The 12,518-nt window shown below is 36.9% G+C and overlaps 1 pseudogene; it reads right to left on the bottom strand.

The window, feature by feature from the left end:
* Window positions 1-6,717: 6,717 nt before the first annotated feature.
* Window positions 6,718-7,281, bottom strand: LOC107142767 (annotated as a pseudogene).
* Between the last annotated feature and the right edge of the window lie 5,237 nt (window positions 7,282-12,518).

Here is a 12,518-nt window from a genome sequence, read left to right as displayed (position 1 = left end):
CAAAACCTGAACTAGCTTTTTAAAAAATAGATCTTTATGGTTATATATAGTAGTTGTGTTTGTCCTGATAAACTAATACATGCATGGAACTTGATTTCAATTCGTGATCCCCTCTTCTTTCCCTCCCTTGTTTCCTCCCAATCTTCCCTCCCCTCTCGCATTCTCCTTTTTCTATAGTACTTGACTTCCTTTTGCTCAACTATTAATTTATATTTGATTGGTTCTTTGTATTATCCTATCCTTCCTCCCTTTCCTTTTTTTTTTACTCTAGCTTTCACAGATGAGAGAAAACATTTGACCTTTTTTCTAAGTCTGACTTATTTCACTTGACTTGATATTCTCCACTTCATTTATCAGCATATGCCATAATTTCATTCTTTTTTATGGCTCAGTAGAACTTTCTTTCTCCATTCATCTGCTGACAGGCTTTAGCTATTGTGAATTGTGCTGCTATAAACATTGAGGTGGCTATATCTCTGTAGGATGCTGACTTTAGATCTTTTGGGAAAGTACCAGGAAGTGGGTAGTTGGGTCATATGATGGCTCCATTACTAATTTTTTGAGGAATCTCCATACTGATTTCCAGAGTTGTTGTACTAGTCTGCAGTCCCACCAATGATGTACAAGTGTACTTTTCCCCCCTCAACCTTGCCAGCATCTATTGTTAGTATTCTTGATCATTGCCATTCTGAAGGGAGCAAATTCCCTGATTATCAGAGATTGTGAACATTTGGGATTTTTTTTTTTTTTGGTGTTAGTTTGAGTTCTTTGTATATTGTAGATATTAATCCTCGTTTGGAAAGGTAGCTGGCCAAGATTTTTCTCCCATTCTGTAGGCTCTTTCTTCATGCTTTAAATTGTTTCTTTTGTTCCACAGAAGCTTTTTAATTTGATGGCATTCTACTAATTGATTGTTGGTTTTAATTTTTTTTGTGCTTTGGGGGTCTTGTTAAGGAAGCTGGTGCCAGCACTTATATGATAGAGTGTTGACTATGGCTTGTTTTAGTAGTCATAAAGTCTAAACTAGGTTCTTAAATACAATGGTCAGCAGAACTGACATAATCTTATCCTCAGATCTTAGAGTTTAGGGGAAAAGATGGACATTAAAAAAATGTTTTTAGTTCCAACATGTAAAGAGTGTGGAAGTCTTCATTCCTGTGTTTACAACAATAAAAGCTGAACAAATTAAAGATTAATGACTTTTCTTGATCCATTAGAAAAGAGATGTCGTGTGATCCATGAGATCACAGGGCAAGGTGCCATACTCAAATCTGGAAAGAGGTGAATTTGTAGGGTCATGCTGAGATCTGCTTACCTGGAACAGAAGTTAAAACTGACAAGAACATTTAAATGATGATGCTGAAAAACCTTAATGCTTTGTACATTTTAAATAAATCATTTAGGATGTTCAAGGAATCCCACAAAGGAATGCAGAATCCAACTCTATTACAAATATCTGAAGCAGCCTCATTAGAGGAATTGGGGGAAAAGTGCTAAGAGCCACAGCCAAGTAATAAGATGCATGGCATTTTTGGTTGAAAGGTGACAGCCAGCAAGCCATTGAGATAATATGATTATGTTAAGATCTGCATTCATATGGATATTGGACTCCTGCTGTCCACCTCGGCCTGCTATAGGACTCCTGGAGAGTTCCCATTGGTTGGGGAAGTGCCGTAGGAGGGAATTCCAGAGGAGGGACTTGCCGTTGGGGTCCGGGAGAACACAGCGTGTGTCGGTCAGCATATTTCACGGGAGTGTACGGGGCATTGGCGGCAGTTTCAAAAATAAAGTTTGTTCCTGCTTGAGTGGCTCGTGATTTTGTGCCCAGCCAGACTGCGGCAGGAAAGGTGCTGATTTCCAAAATTAGAAATGAGTATAATCTGTAAGACTAAAGGCAAACGGAACTACAACATAAGCACTGTACTTTAGTTGCAAAATAGGATATGTGGTAATGGTATACTTATAGATATATTGGTGTTGAATAATTAAGGAACTGGATGGCAGATGGTCAGAGTGAGGTTTTCTACTGTTGGGATAGGAGTTTGTAGATAAGCATGGAGAGAAGGCTAGAACAATCCATATGGTAATAGACAGAGTTGGAGATATCAGTATGAACTCATGTTTAGTTTAACATAAATACAGATGGCTATGTGTGTACATTTGCTAGTGTGCACACTAATATTTTAATTTCAGCTGAGAGAGCCTAGAAAGACACCCACTGTCAACAAGTGCACCTACAACCCAGATATTGGTTTCTAATGTTATTCCTCAGTAAAAGGAGCCAGTGCTCTTGGAGAAAAGTTGACTCTAGGGCTCTGGTAGGAAATACACAAGATAAACCTGGAACATCTTGTACAACCAGAAACATTGAAGTGCCAAGACCAAAATCAAAACCTCTCAACCCACAATTTTCAGGTAAGTCAAAAGAATATACGAGTCAAGAACATAAAAAAATAGAAGCATCAAATGAAAGACCTCTTAGTTGCCAATGCCAGAAAATATTATGATTATACAATGAAGTAAATATAATAAATATTATATAATTTATGTATAAAATAAATATCCATGACTCCATGATAATATAATTATTGAATAAATGAATCAATGAGTACAAAGACAAATCTCCTATGAATCAGAATTTCAAATATTTTATGTAGATATTCCACGCTCAAGGAGGTAAAGCATAATTCTCCACTTCTTAACTGTGGTCTGCACATGGCGACTTAGAAAAATACAGGATGGAAAGGGGAAAAAAGTAACTATTGTGGAATAACCTCACAAACCCTCTCGCCAGATGATCAAGGTTAACAACAGCAGTGAAGATCATATTGATATTATGTATCCTCTTATGATTTGATGAAAAATTAAAACTTTATCTCTGTGGTCTTCTCTTCTAAAGCACACAAGTCCTTTGTAACCAAGAGACAAATGTTAGACAACTTCCAGCTGAAGAACATTCTAAAAAGTACTTGACTAGTACTTTTCAAAACTGCCAGGGTCATTAAAAATAAGGAAAATCTGGGCCGGGTTGTAGCTCAGTGATAGAGCACTTGCCTAACACATGTGAGACACTGGGTTCGATCCTCAGCACCACCTAAAATAAAGGCATTGTGTTATCTACAACTAAAAAAAGTATTAAAATAATAAGGAAAATCTGCAAAACTGTCATAGCCAAGACAAGAATAGACATGTCTCTAAATATAATGTCGTATCCAGAATGGGATCTTGACATAAAAAAGGACATTAGGTAAAAGCCAAGGAAACATCCAAAAAGTATGGTCTTTAATCATTGATAAAAAAAAATTAATGTTTGTTCACTAATTATAACAAAGGTATCATAGATGTTAAATGATATTAGAGGAAATTGAATTTTGAATATATGAGAACTTACTATATTATACTTTCAATTTTTCTGTAAATCTGAAACTGTAAAAATTTTATTAAACAATAATAACAAAAAATATAAAATTATAACCATAATGAATGTTGGCTCCAAAATTTCTACCAAGGGAGGGCTTAGAAGGTTGAAAGGAAGGTTTTAAAGAGTAGACTTGAAGTGGCCATTGGTTTTATAAATAAGCATAATGTTTACACTTTGACTGTGTTCCATATACAATAACAAAGATTTCCAAAGTTCTTTCTTTGATATAAGTATGGCAAAAGATGAATTGCCCATGTCAAAAAATGTTATATCTCTGTGGGTGGGTTGGAGGGAACTTCTGAAGAGATCAGCTATGAAAGAAGGCTTAGCAGGGCTATATCACCTGTAATATGAGGAGATTGGGGAAGACTTTCTGCATAGTACTCAGGCAGCATCAGTCAACTGGTGGTTATAGAGGAAAGAGCATTTCAAACCAAGGAAACTGCATGTATGAAATTCCACCAGAAGAAATTAGACTGATGAGATGGAGGGCAGGAAGAAGGCCAATACCAGTTGAGATGAAAAATGAAGATCTGTGGTAGACAAGACAGGTTTAAGGGAGACCTGGCAAGACCTTGTCTGCATGCCAACGAATTTGTGTGTTTATCCCTAAAACACTAAAAAAATAATCCAAGGGATTTAACCAAGGCATTGAAGTCATTTTGGGGGATAATCTATGACTGAATTACAGAGTGTGGATTGAAGGATGGCAAAATATAGGTGCACAAGTTAGAGAAGGAGTGGTAAGAGGACACTACAGTGGTCCAGGTCAGAGATGATGGCTCAGCCCAGAGACAGGGAGTTGGTGAGAGGCTGGATACAGATAGAACCCCAACTATAATGAAGTAGCGGTTTGAATATGGAATAAGTCATCAACATTTCCTGATGTATAAATTTTCCTTTAAGATGTGACTGACACTCAGGGTAGAATTCAATTTACAGTTGTCTCTTAAAAATCATTAACTTTCTTACAAATTAGCAATGTTTGAGAGTTGTTTCAGAGCAAAGCATTATCATTTATGTCATAAAATTGAGAAGCAATTTTCCTACTTAATAAATCATCACATTGCTTTGATCTTCACATTTTAAAAGATCTTAGTACCGAGAATCAAAAATGGTGAAGTCTTAAAACAGGACAATGAGGAAAGGTTAAATGAGTTGAGGAAAGGAAAATTAAGTGATGATTTGATGACTGTTTTTAGTAAAAAGTTACGGAGCAGTGTGCACTCAATTATTCTGTTTTCACAGGGGTTCTAATGAGAAAAAAAATGACTTAAATTGCTAGGGAGGGGTTGGAAAATGCTACCGACTCTGTGATAGATCGTAGCATGAATTGTAGAATTTTCAGGACTGAAATCCATAAAACTAGGTCAGACAATCATTTGCCTTAAGTATTTGAATTTTCCTTCATAAAGGCAGGTGATTGGATCAGAAAACTCCTGGAGGTCTCTTTTAACCTTTTCATTCTTTTAGAGACAAATTATTATCTGCTGATTCTTACTTAGTGGCAGCTCCCTTCATTATGTTTCTTGAACCTTACCATAACCATGTGAACCTGGATCATTGTGCGTGCTTTTTAGATATCAAACATTTCTCTTCCTTCCCCTCTTTCTCCGTACCTTAGAGCATCTTTCTGGATGCGAAGGGAATAATAACTGGGCCCTCAAAACAGCTTATAAATCTTTCTATGTATAGCAGTTAAACTGTTTATTGTCATGGACTAAGGGGTGCAAAAATAAAAACTATTTCTCAGTTCTGCTTGATGGTGAAAACGTTATTTTGCCAAGCTAAGAAACTTAGTTATTGCCAGTTTATGGCTCAGACTCTGCAGCTGAGACTAGGGGGAATTCTGGTCTATGTGACATCATGAGGTGGGCTGATGAGGGGAGTCTGTGGTTGTCTTCTGACTTTGCTTGTGTGTCCTCAAGGATGCCTTGTCCTGTCAGGTCTGGGTATTAGCAACACAGGCTGCTGTGTGGGCTGATGGCCTTGTGTCCTATCATGGCTTTCAGTTATGTAGATACCATGGTTTGTTTCAGACTCACCACAACTATAAGCTTTGTTTTTGTCTGCTGTGAATTTCTGTACTTTTCTTGGAGACCTGATTACTGTCAGAAGCTTTGCCATGTGGCTCTGGATCTGGAGGAGACTGGAGGGGAATGTACCAGGCCCAGGCCCACTTCTCTCCCTCCCCATTGCTTCTCTACTTTCTAGTGTTCTGTAGATGTGTAGGGACTCTTCTCAAGGGTTTTCAGTAATCCTAGAGAAAGCAGGCTATACCTCCTGTGTCCTACAGTCTCTACATTGACCTGCAACGTGAAATTATAATTTGAGTGGGGGAATGTGGCAAAAGCTTGGATACTCCATATTCTTTAATTGTTTTGCTTAATTTTTGAATTCCTGCCAGATTCCCTCTTTTCTTATAGCCCATAGAAAGTTTCGAACAACTTTCTGGTGGTTGAGAAAGAAAGCTATTCTGTACCAACCCACATTTTTCTCTGCTCTATGTTTTGAGTTTTCTAAGTTTCGCTGTTAATCAGTGAGTCTAAGCTTTTAGAACTTTCTCAAGTACACTAGAAAATTCCCTGAGAAAAACTAAGCCACATACAAACTATAATCTTTTTCAAATACCTAACCGTTGAAATGGAAAGCCAAGCCTTTTAAAGCTAATTTTGAACAAAAATCTCAAAATTTAATGCTGTTTTATTATTGGATTGCTTTATATCCTTTTTTCTAGGTAATAAATCTCAGCTTTCTGGTCTACATTTTTTATCTTCAAACAATAACTTTGATATTGGAACTTTATATAGAGTGCAAAAAATAGTGAGTATACAGTTTATTGGCTTACTATAAAGTGAACACCAGTGATCCCATTATTCATATAAATAGAACATTACTGCTATCTTAGGAACCTCTCAGACCTCTTCCTTCCCAGATTCCACCCCATCTTCAAAGGAAACAATGGTCCAACTTCTAATACTATAGATTAACTTCATCTGTTTTGAATGAAGCATGGAGGATGTATTAATTCTGTCTGGCATGTTTAGCTCAATATTACATCTCTGAGAGCCATTCCTGCTGTTGTGCATAGCAGTCTGTCATTTCCATTATCATTGTATGAATATTCCACCTGCTGTGTATTTATCCATTTTGATGTTGATGGACATTCAGGGTGTTTCCAGTTTTGGGCTATTGTAAACAATACTTCTAAAATTATGCCCTTAAATTTTAGTTGGCACACGTTGTATATTGTATACATGTCTTTTTTTTTTCTTTTTTTCTTGCTACAAGTTTATTCAAAACAAAATAATCCCCTCCAATGTCACTGAGGTGGCTGATCATGTCCATGACCAAATCCACCTTTAAACTGATCCACCTCTAAACTGGAATTCCGTTGCTGACCCAGTCCCAGCCTTGGCTTTCTTGTCAGCACCAGGAGGCACAGCACTCTGTCTATAGGTGTCTCTGTCAGCTTCCTCTCCTGAGACTTGCAGACTGCTAACCCTCCAAACCTTTGGGCCGAGGCTTGCCGGTTTCTGGTCAGTTTCTGGTCGGCTACAGCACAGAGTGGCAGGCACAATCTCACGCAGCAGGTGGAGATAATTGCGGAGATGCCCTCCTTGTTAAGGTACCAGTAGAAGTGTCTCCAGGAAAACTGTTCCTTCCCAAAGCTTTGAGAGTTGAGAGACTGCATAGCCTTCATGATGTGAAGGTTGGGCACATTCCTATTTGTCAGCTCTGCGTGCTTGAGCACGCACGTAGACATCCTTCTTGGCTACCATTATTCCCTCCTGAAAATGGAGTTCATAAATGGCAATCCTAATTTTCTTGGGCATTAACATTGCAGAGGCTTCAGGGTCCAAGGCTGAGGCTGGAAAGCCATTGTATACATTTCCATGGGAAATCTTTGGAATGAAATCTTCATTTTTAAATTGAAGTGCTTAGTCTAGATGCATTGTTATTATTTTAATAGTTTGCTAGCTTGACTTTCTCTAATGCTTTATCTATATTATTGATGGAATATTCTTTCTAAAAATTAGATCTAATTCTGTCATTTATACTTTTAAGCCATTTTAATTAATATCCCACTGCTCTGGGAATTAATTGCAAGCTCCTTCCATGGCTAACAGGGCTTTCTAAACTTTGACATCTGCTTGCTTCCTCTTTCACTCTTTTCTTATCAAAACTTTGTTCACCTTTCCTACATGTTTCTTTCACAAATTGTTTCCTCTACTGTAAACCCTATTTCCTATCATTTCTTTCCTATTTCCATCTCCATTCCTCACCATAGTTTTATCTGGATAACTCCTACTTACTGAGGTCACAGTTTGTCATTTGTGAGATAACATAGAAAGTTGAATTGTCAAACTCAGGAGATTGCCACGTTGGAGTGAAACCTGAAAAAGTCTGAGCATGTTGATGAAGTGACTTTTAGGCCAATTCTTCCCAAATGAGGATGTGTTTTAGAATCTGTGAGGGTCTAAGTGATGCTTAGTGGTATCATTTGCACAAAGGGAGGCATTTCAGTTATGGAACATCTTCTCCTTTATATGCCCCATTAATTAGATAGCTTGCATTTTCCAGTGAGCTGTGTCCTATAAATTCACAAGCTAGTGCTTTACTTACAACAAGCAACCTCAATGGATCAGAGTTAGACTATATCAGAGAAGGGAATCTCTCCATTAACAAAACAAAACAAAACAACAACAAAACCATAAGATTTTCATTAGTGTGTTTCAAAGGGACAGAGTATGGCATCTCTTTCTAGAGACTGATTCTTCACAATTTCTTCCTTCCCACAGAGGTAAATTGTAGCCCTGCTTTCCTTCCCAACTTCCTGGAGTAAGCAATTCTGCCTTCTTCATTTGGATAGGTATCCCTACCAGTATTGCCCTGATTTTCTGTTTTTTTCCCACCGAAGTGGTTTCTGATGTATTATAACTTCTTGGTTTCCAATTCCCTTAGCCCCTCCACATTGTGAATTCCATTAAGATGTTTATTATGTGTATTTTAATTACTGTGGTGTGCCTGATGCTTGACATTGAACCTGAACCATAATAATAAGGACTCAATGATATTTCCAAATCGTGGAATTGTCTAAATATGTCTGCTCCTTTACACTGAAGTCATTTGTTTAGTTGGTATATAAGCTGACATGTTGCCTTTAGAGCTTGTTGAATAAAGTTTATACATAGTTAACTTTGATGGATGATTTTAGCATGGCAGGAAGAAAAAGATTCATGGGTTTCTTGTACAAACCTTGTCATAATAATTAGATTTTATATTCTGATCGAATATGAAGCATAATATATGTCTTTGACCTTTCCAGAGATGTTTTATTTATTTCCAGGCTCATTTCTGCTGACTGACTTTGTGTTTCATTATCCTTCTCTTTTTCTGTCATTTATTCAGTCTTCTCCTTTTCTGTCGAATTGTCTATCTGCATCTGTTTGTAATTTATATTTTCTTTGTTTTTCTTTAAAATCTGTTCTCTTTCCCCAATTTTTGTCACCTCCGAGAATTTGAAAACTTAGATTTCTCTTGTATTTGATTTTGAGACTGAAATAAATACTTCTTGTTACCATAAATAATTAGTGGTTTAGAGGAAGCTTTGCTCACAAAGCTGATCTCCATTTTATCCAGGAAGTTGACTGATAAGATCATGGTAAAATGATAAGATTATAAGCTCTTGCAATTTCAAAATTATGCCACAACATCTCAGTGAAAAGTGATATATATATTCCCCCTTGCTGATCTGGGCTCAAACAATACCTCACTTTAATACAATTCATAATATTAATGTTGAGTTCATTTGACAGCTGACATTTTTCTGAAACTAAGGCATTATCGGGTTTGCAAATAGAATCTGATACTAACTGCCTCCACATGGAGTCTTTTGAATCAGATATGCCCATGTCTTCATATTCCATAAACTGGTTCAATTGTGTCAATCTTTTTTTCCTCTAACTTGCTTCTCTGTTCTAATTGCTGCTAAATCTCTTTTCAGATAGCATTTATAATATCATTGGCTTCACTGAGTGTGAATACATCATTTATGTAATTAGTTCACGTCTATTCTTATCCCATTATCTAGTCTTATTAACAACAATTAAAGTAGTACAACTTGGTGTCAGTCTAATTTTAATTATATGTGCAAATACAGGCACTAGAATTATGTGGAAGTAGCCAGCAATAAGATGATCTATCTCAATGTTTTAAAATAAGTTCATATTATTTTTTATATAATTATCCAAATAGATAAATATAAGTTTAAACTGTTATAGAGAATCCTCAGGTCCTTGAGACTTATTTTTGCATTCCCAGAGGGTGACAGAGAACTCATCTGAGAAATAGCAGCACTGCCTCTCCCCCTCCAATTCTTAGATCAGTGAGTCTCAAACTTTGATCTCTGACCAATAGCATCTACATCGTCACCTGAGAAGTGGTTAGAAAAGCAACTCTTTGGCCCTAACCTGAACCTACTGACTTTTAATGTGGGCTTTGCAATCTGTGTTCTAGCTTTCCAGTTGATTCTCAGGCACAGTACAGCATGAGAACTGCTGTTATAGATTATGAGTAAATGCCATTTGCCTTGAATAGAAGAGGATTTTAAAGCAATATAATTGTATATATTCTAGGATTTCTAGGATAGGCATGTAACTTGGTAGCATAAATCACTATGTAGCATAAATCATTAAATCTTCTATCTCAATCAAATAAAAGGGCAACGTTCTTATAAACCACGCTTTAAAGCATCAAGAAGGCAATAGTAAGATTAAAATAGGGCTATTCTAAGACTGGAAGGTGGGGACATCATGGGCTGGACCCTAAAAGTTACCTATAATGGTCAAATTGAGCCAGTAGAGAGTAGGGTCAGAGAGTGTAAAAGTGTGTCTGAGAGAAATGATGTGAAATCTGAGTATTAGGAGTTAATAACCAGTGTTCACTAACAAACCAAACCTAAGTTCTGAACTAGTTGGAGACAATAATTTGCTAACTTTCTGTTGCCATGGAGAATCATTTGGACTAGATAAGACCTGTTATTGTGAGATGGCATACTGCTATTACTATTAAAACTTCAGTGCCCTGACAAGTATGGTTTAGAAAGATGTGTAAGGGTTATTATATTAAATTATACTTGAGAATGTATCAGAATCTGAACATGGTCTATGTCCATCCGGCTGGCACCTAATCATTCAGGAGTCAGTGTGCACTTCACTTCTCCAAGGGAATTCTCCTATAAGGGATTTTTCCTATGTGCTTCACAGTGTTCTGAAATTCTCCCATCATAGGACTTTCCTACTTTAATGTAAGGGTCTTGCTTCTGTCTTTCCCAGTATGTTATAAACTTCATGACAGAGTGTGTCAGGCATCCCTACAACTCCACCGTCTTTGGGGATTCCCTAGAAAGGCCATGAAGAACTTCATATGGATGTACTTAAGGATAAAATCTATTACAACTGTGTAATAAAGTTACACAGCCAAATCGTAAGGGAAAAACACACAAGCAGATTCTGGAAGAATCCATGTGCAGTCTTTCTTACATTTATTCCATCCTACAAAGGGACAAAAATAACATACTCTTCCCCAGCAACGAAAACACAGCAAACTTCCTGTGATTTTTCTGCCTAGGCAAGCTCATTAGAGACAGAGCGCTGCATAACATGTTCCAAAATTCCAGATTCCCAAAAGGAAGGCAGGCACACAGCCTACACTGTCTAACCACAGTCTATCCCTTTTTCAGTTAACTGTTTTCTGGGAGTACTCCGAGTGCCATATTCCCAGATGCTAGGTAAGGCTAACCCTTGCAGGCAGACTCTTCTAAGGATAACGTCGAGCCTACTGTGTTAGTTCTTCTTTGTATAATGACCACATCTCATTAGCCATATTTCCTGCTATTTCTTTAGCAACGAGCACATTGCCTGAGACAGAAAATCTTCAGGAAATAATTTGCCAAATGGATTTCTTAAGGCAAAATTGATAGATATGCACAAAACAAAAATGTGTTTCTAGAAGTTTTGGCCTGTGATTGTTTGCATGTGTACATGTACACACATAGGGAAAACACTTGAAAATGTTCCACGTTTGACTGTTAACCTTTCTTTTGAGTTACTTAAGAGATACAAAGCTCTGGAAATTTGCAAATTTTGAGAGTTCAAGTCACTGACTCACTGAAGCTCTTATTTACCTGTCAGAGGATCTGAGGGCTGGTTCAAGACTTTGAGCACCCTTTAATGTGGCTCAAGGTGATTGAATGTACATAAGTATAGGAATAAAGCTGTCCTATATTCCCTCCTTCCCAGACAGAAACAAGACAAGAATGCCCACTCTCACCATTCCTTTTCAAAATAGTCCTTGAAACTCTAGCCAGAGCAATAAGGCAAGAGAAGGAAATTAAAGGGATACAAATAGGAAAAGAAGAGCTCAAATCATCTCTGTTGATGACATGTTCCTATATTTAGAAGATACAAAAACTTCAGCAGAAGACTGTTAGAGCTGATAGGCAAGTTTAGTAAAGTAGCAGGATACAAGATCAACATATATAAATCAGTTATTTTATACTCCATTATTGAGTCTGCTTAAAAAGAAATTAAGAAAACTATTTCACTCATAGTAATCTAAAAAAAATATGCTACTTGGGAATCAATATAATAAAGGATGTGAAGGACCTCTACAATGAAAACTATAGAACACTGAAGAAAGAAATTGAAGAAGACTTTTGGTGGTGGAAAGACCTTCCATGTTCTTGGATAGAAAGAATTAATATTATCAAAATGGCCAAACTACCAAAAGTGTTACACAGATCCAATGCAATCCCCATCAAAATACCAATTACATTCTTCACAGAACTAGAAAAAGTTATAAAATTCATTTGGAAAATTTAGAGACTCAAAATAGCCAAAGCAATCATGAACAAAAAGTGATGCTGGAGGCATCAGAATACTGGACCTCAATTATACTTTAGAGCTATAGTAACAAAACCAGCATGGTACTGGTACCAAAATAGGCTTGAAGACTAATGGAATACAACAAAAGACACAGATAAAAACCCATATAAATATGGTTATCTGATACTATACAAAGTTGCCAAAAATAT

This window comes from Marmota marmota, unplaced genomic scaffold, assembly GCF_001458135.2.
Source record: "Marmota marmota marmota unplaced genomic scaffold, marMar, whole genome shotgun sequence".
Lineage (NCBI taxonomy): Eukaryota > Metazoa > Chordata > Mammalia > Rodentia > Sciuridae > Marmota > Marmota marmota.
This window is presented reverse-complemented; position numbering and strand designations above follow the sequence as displayed.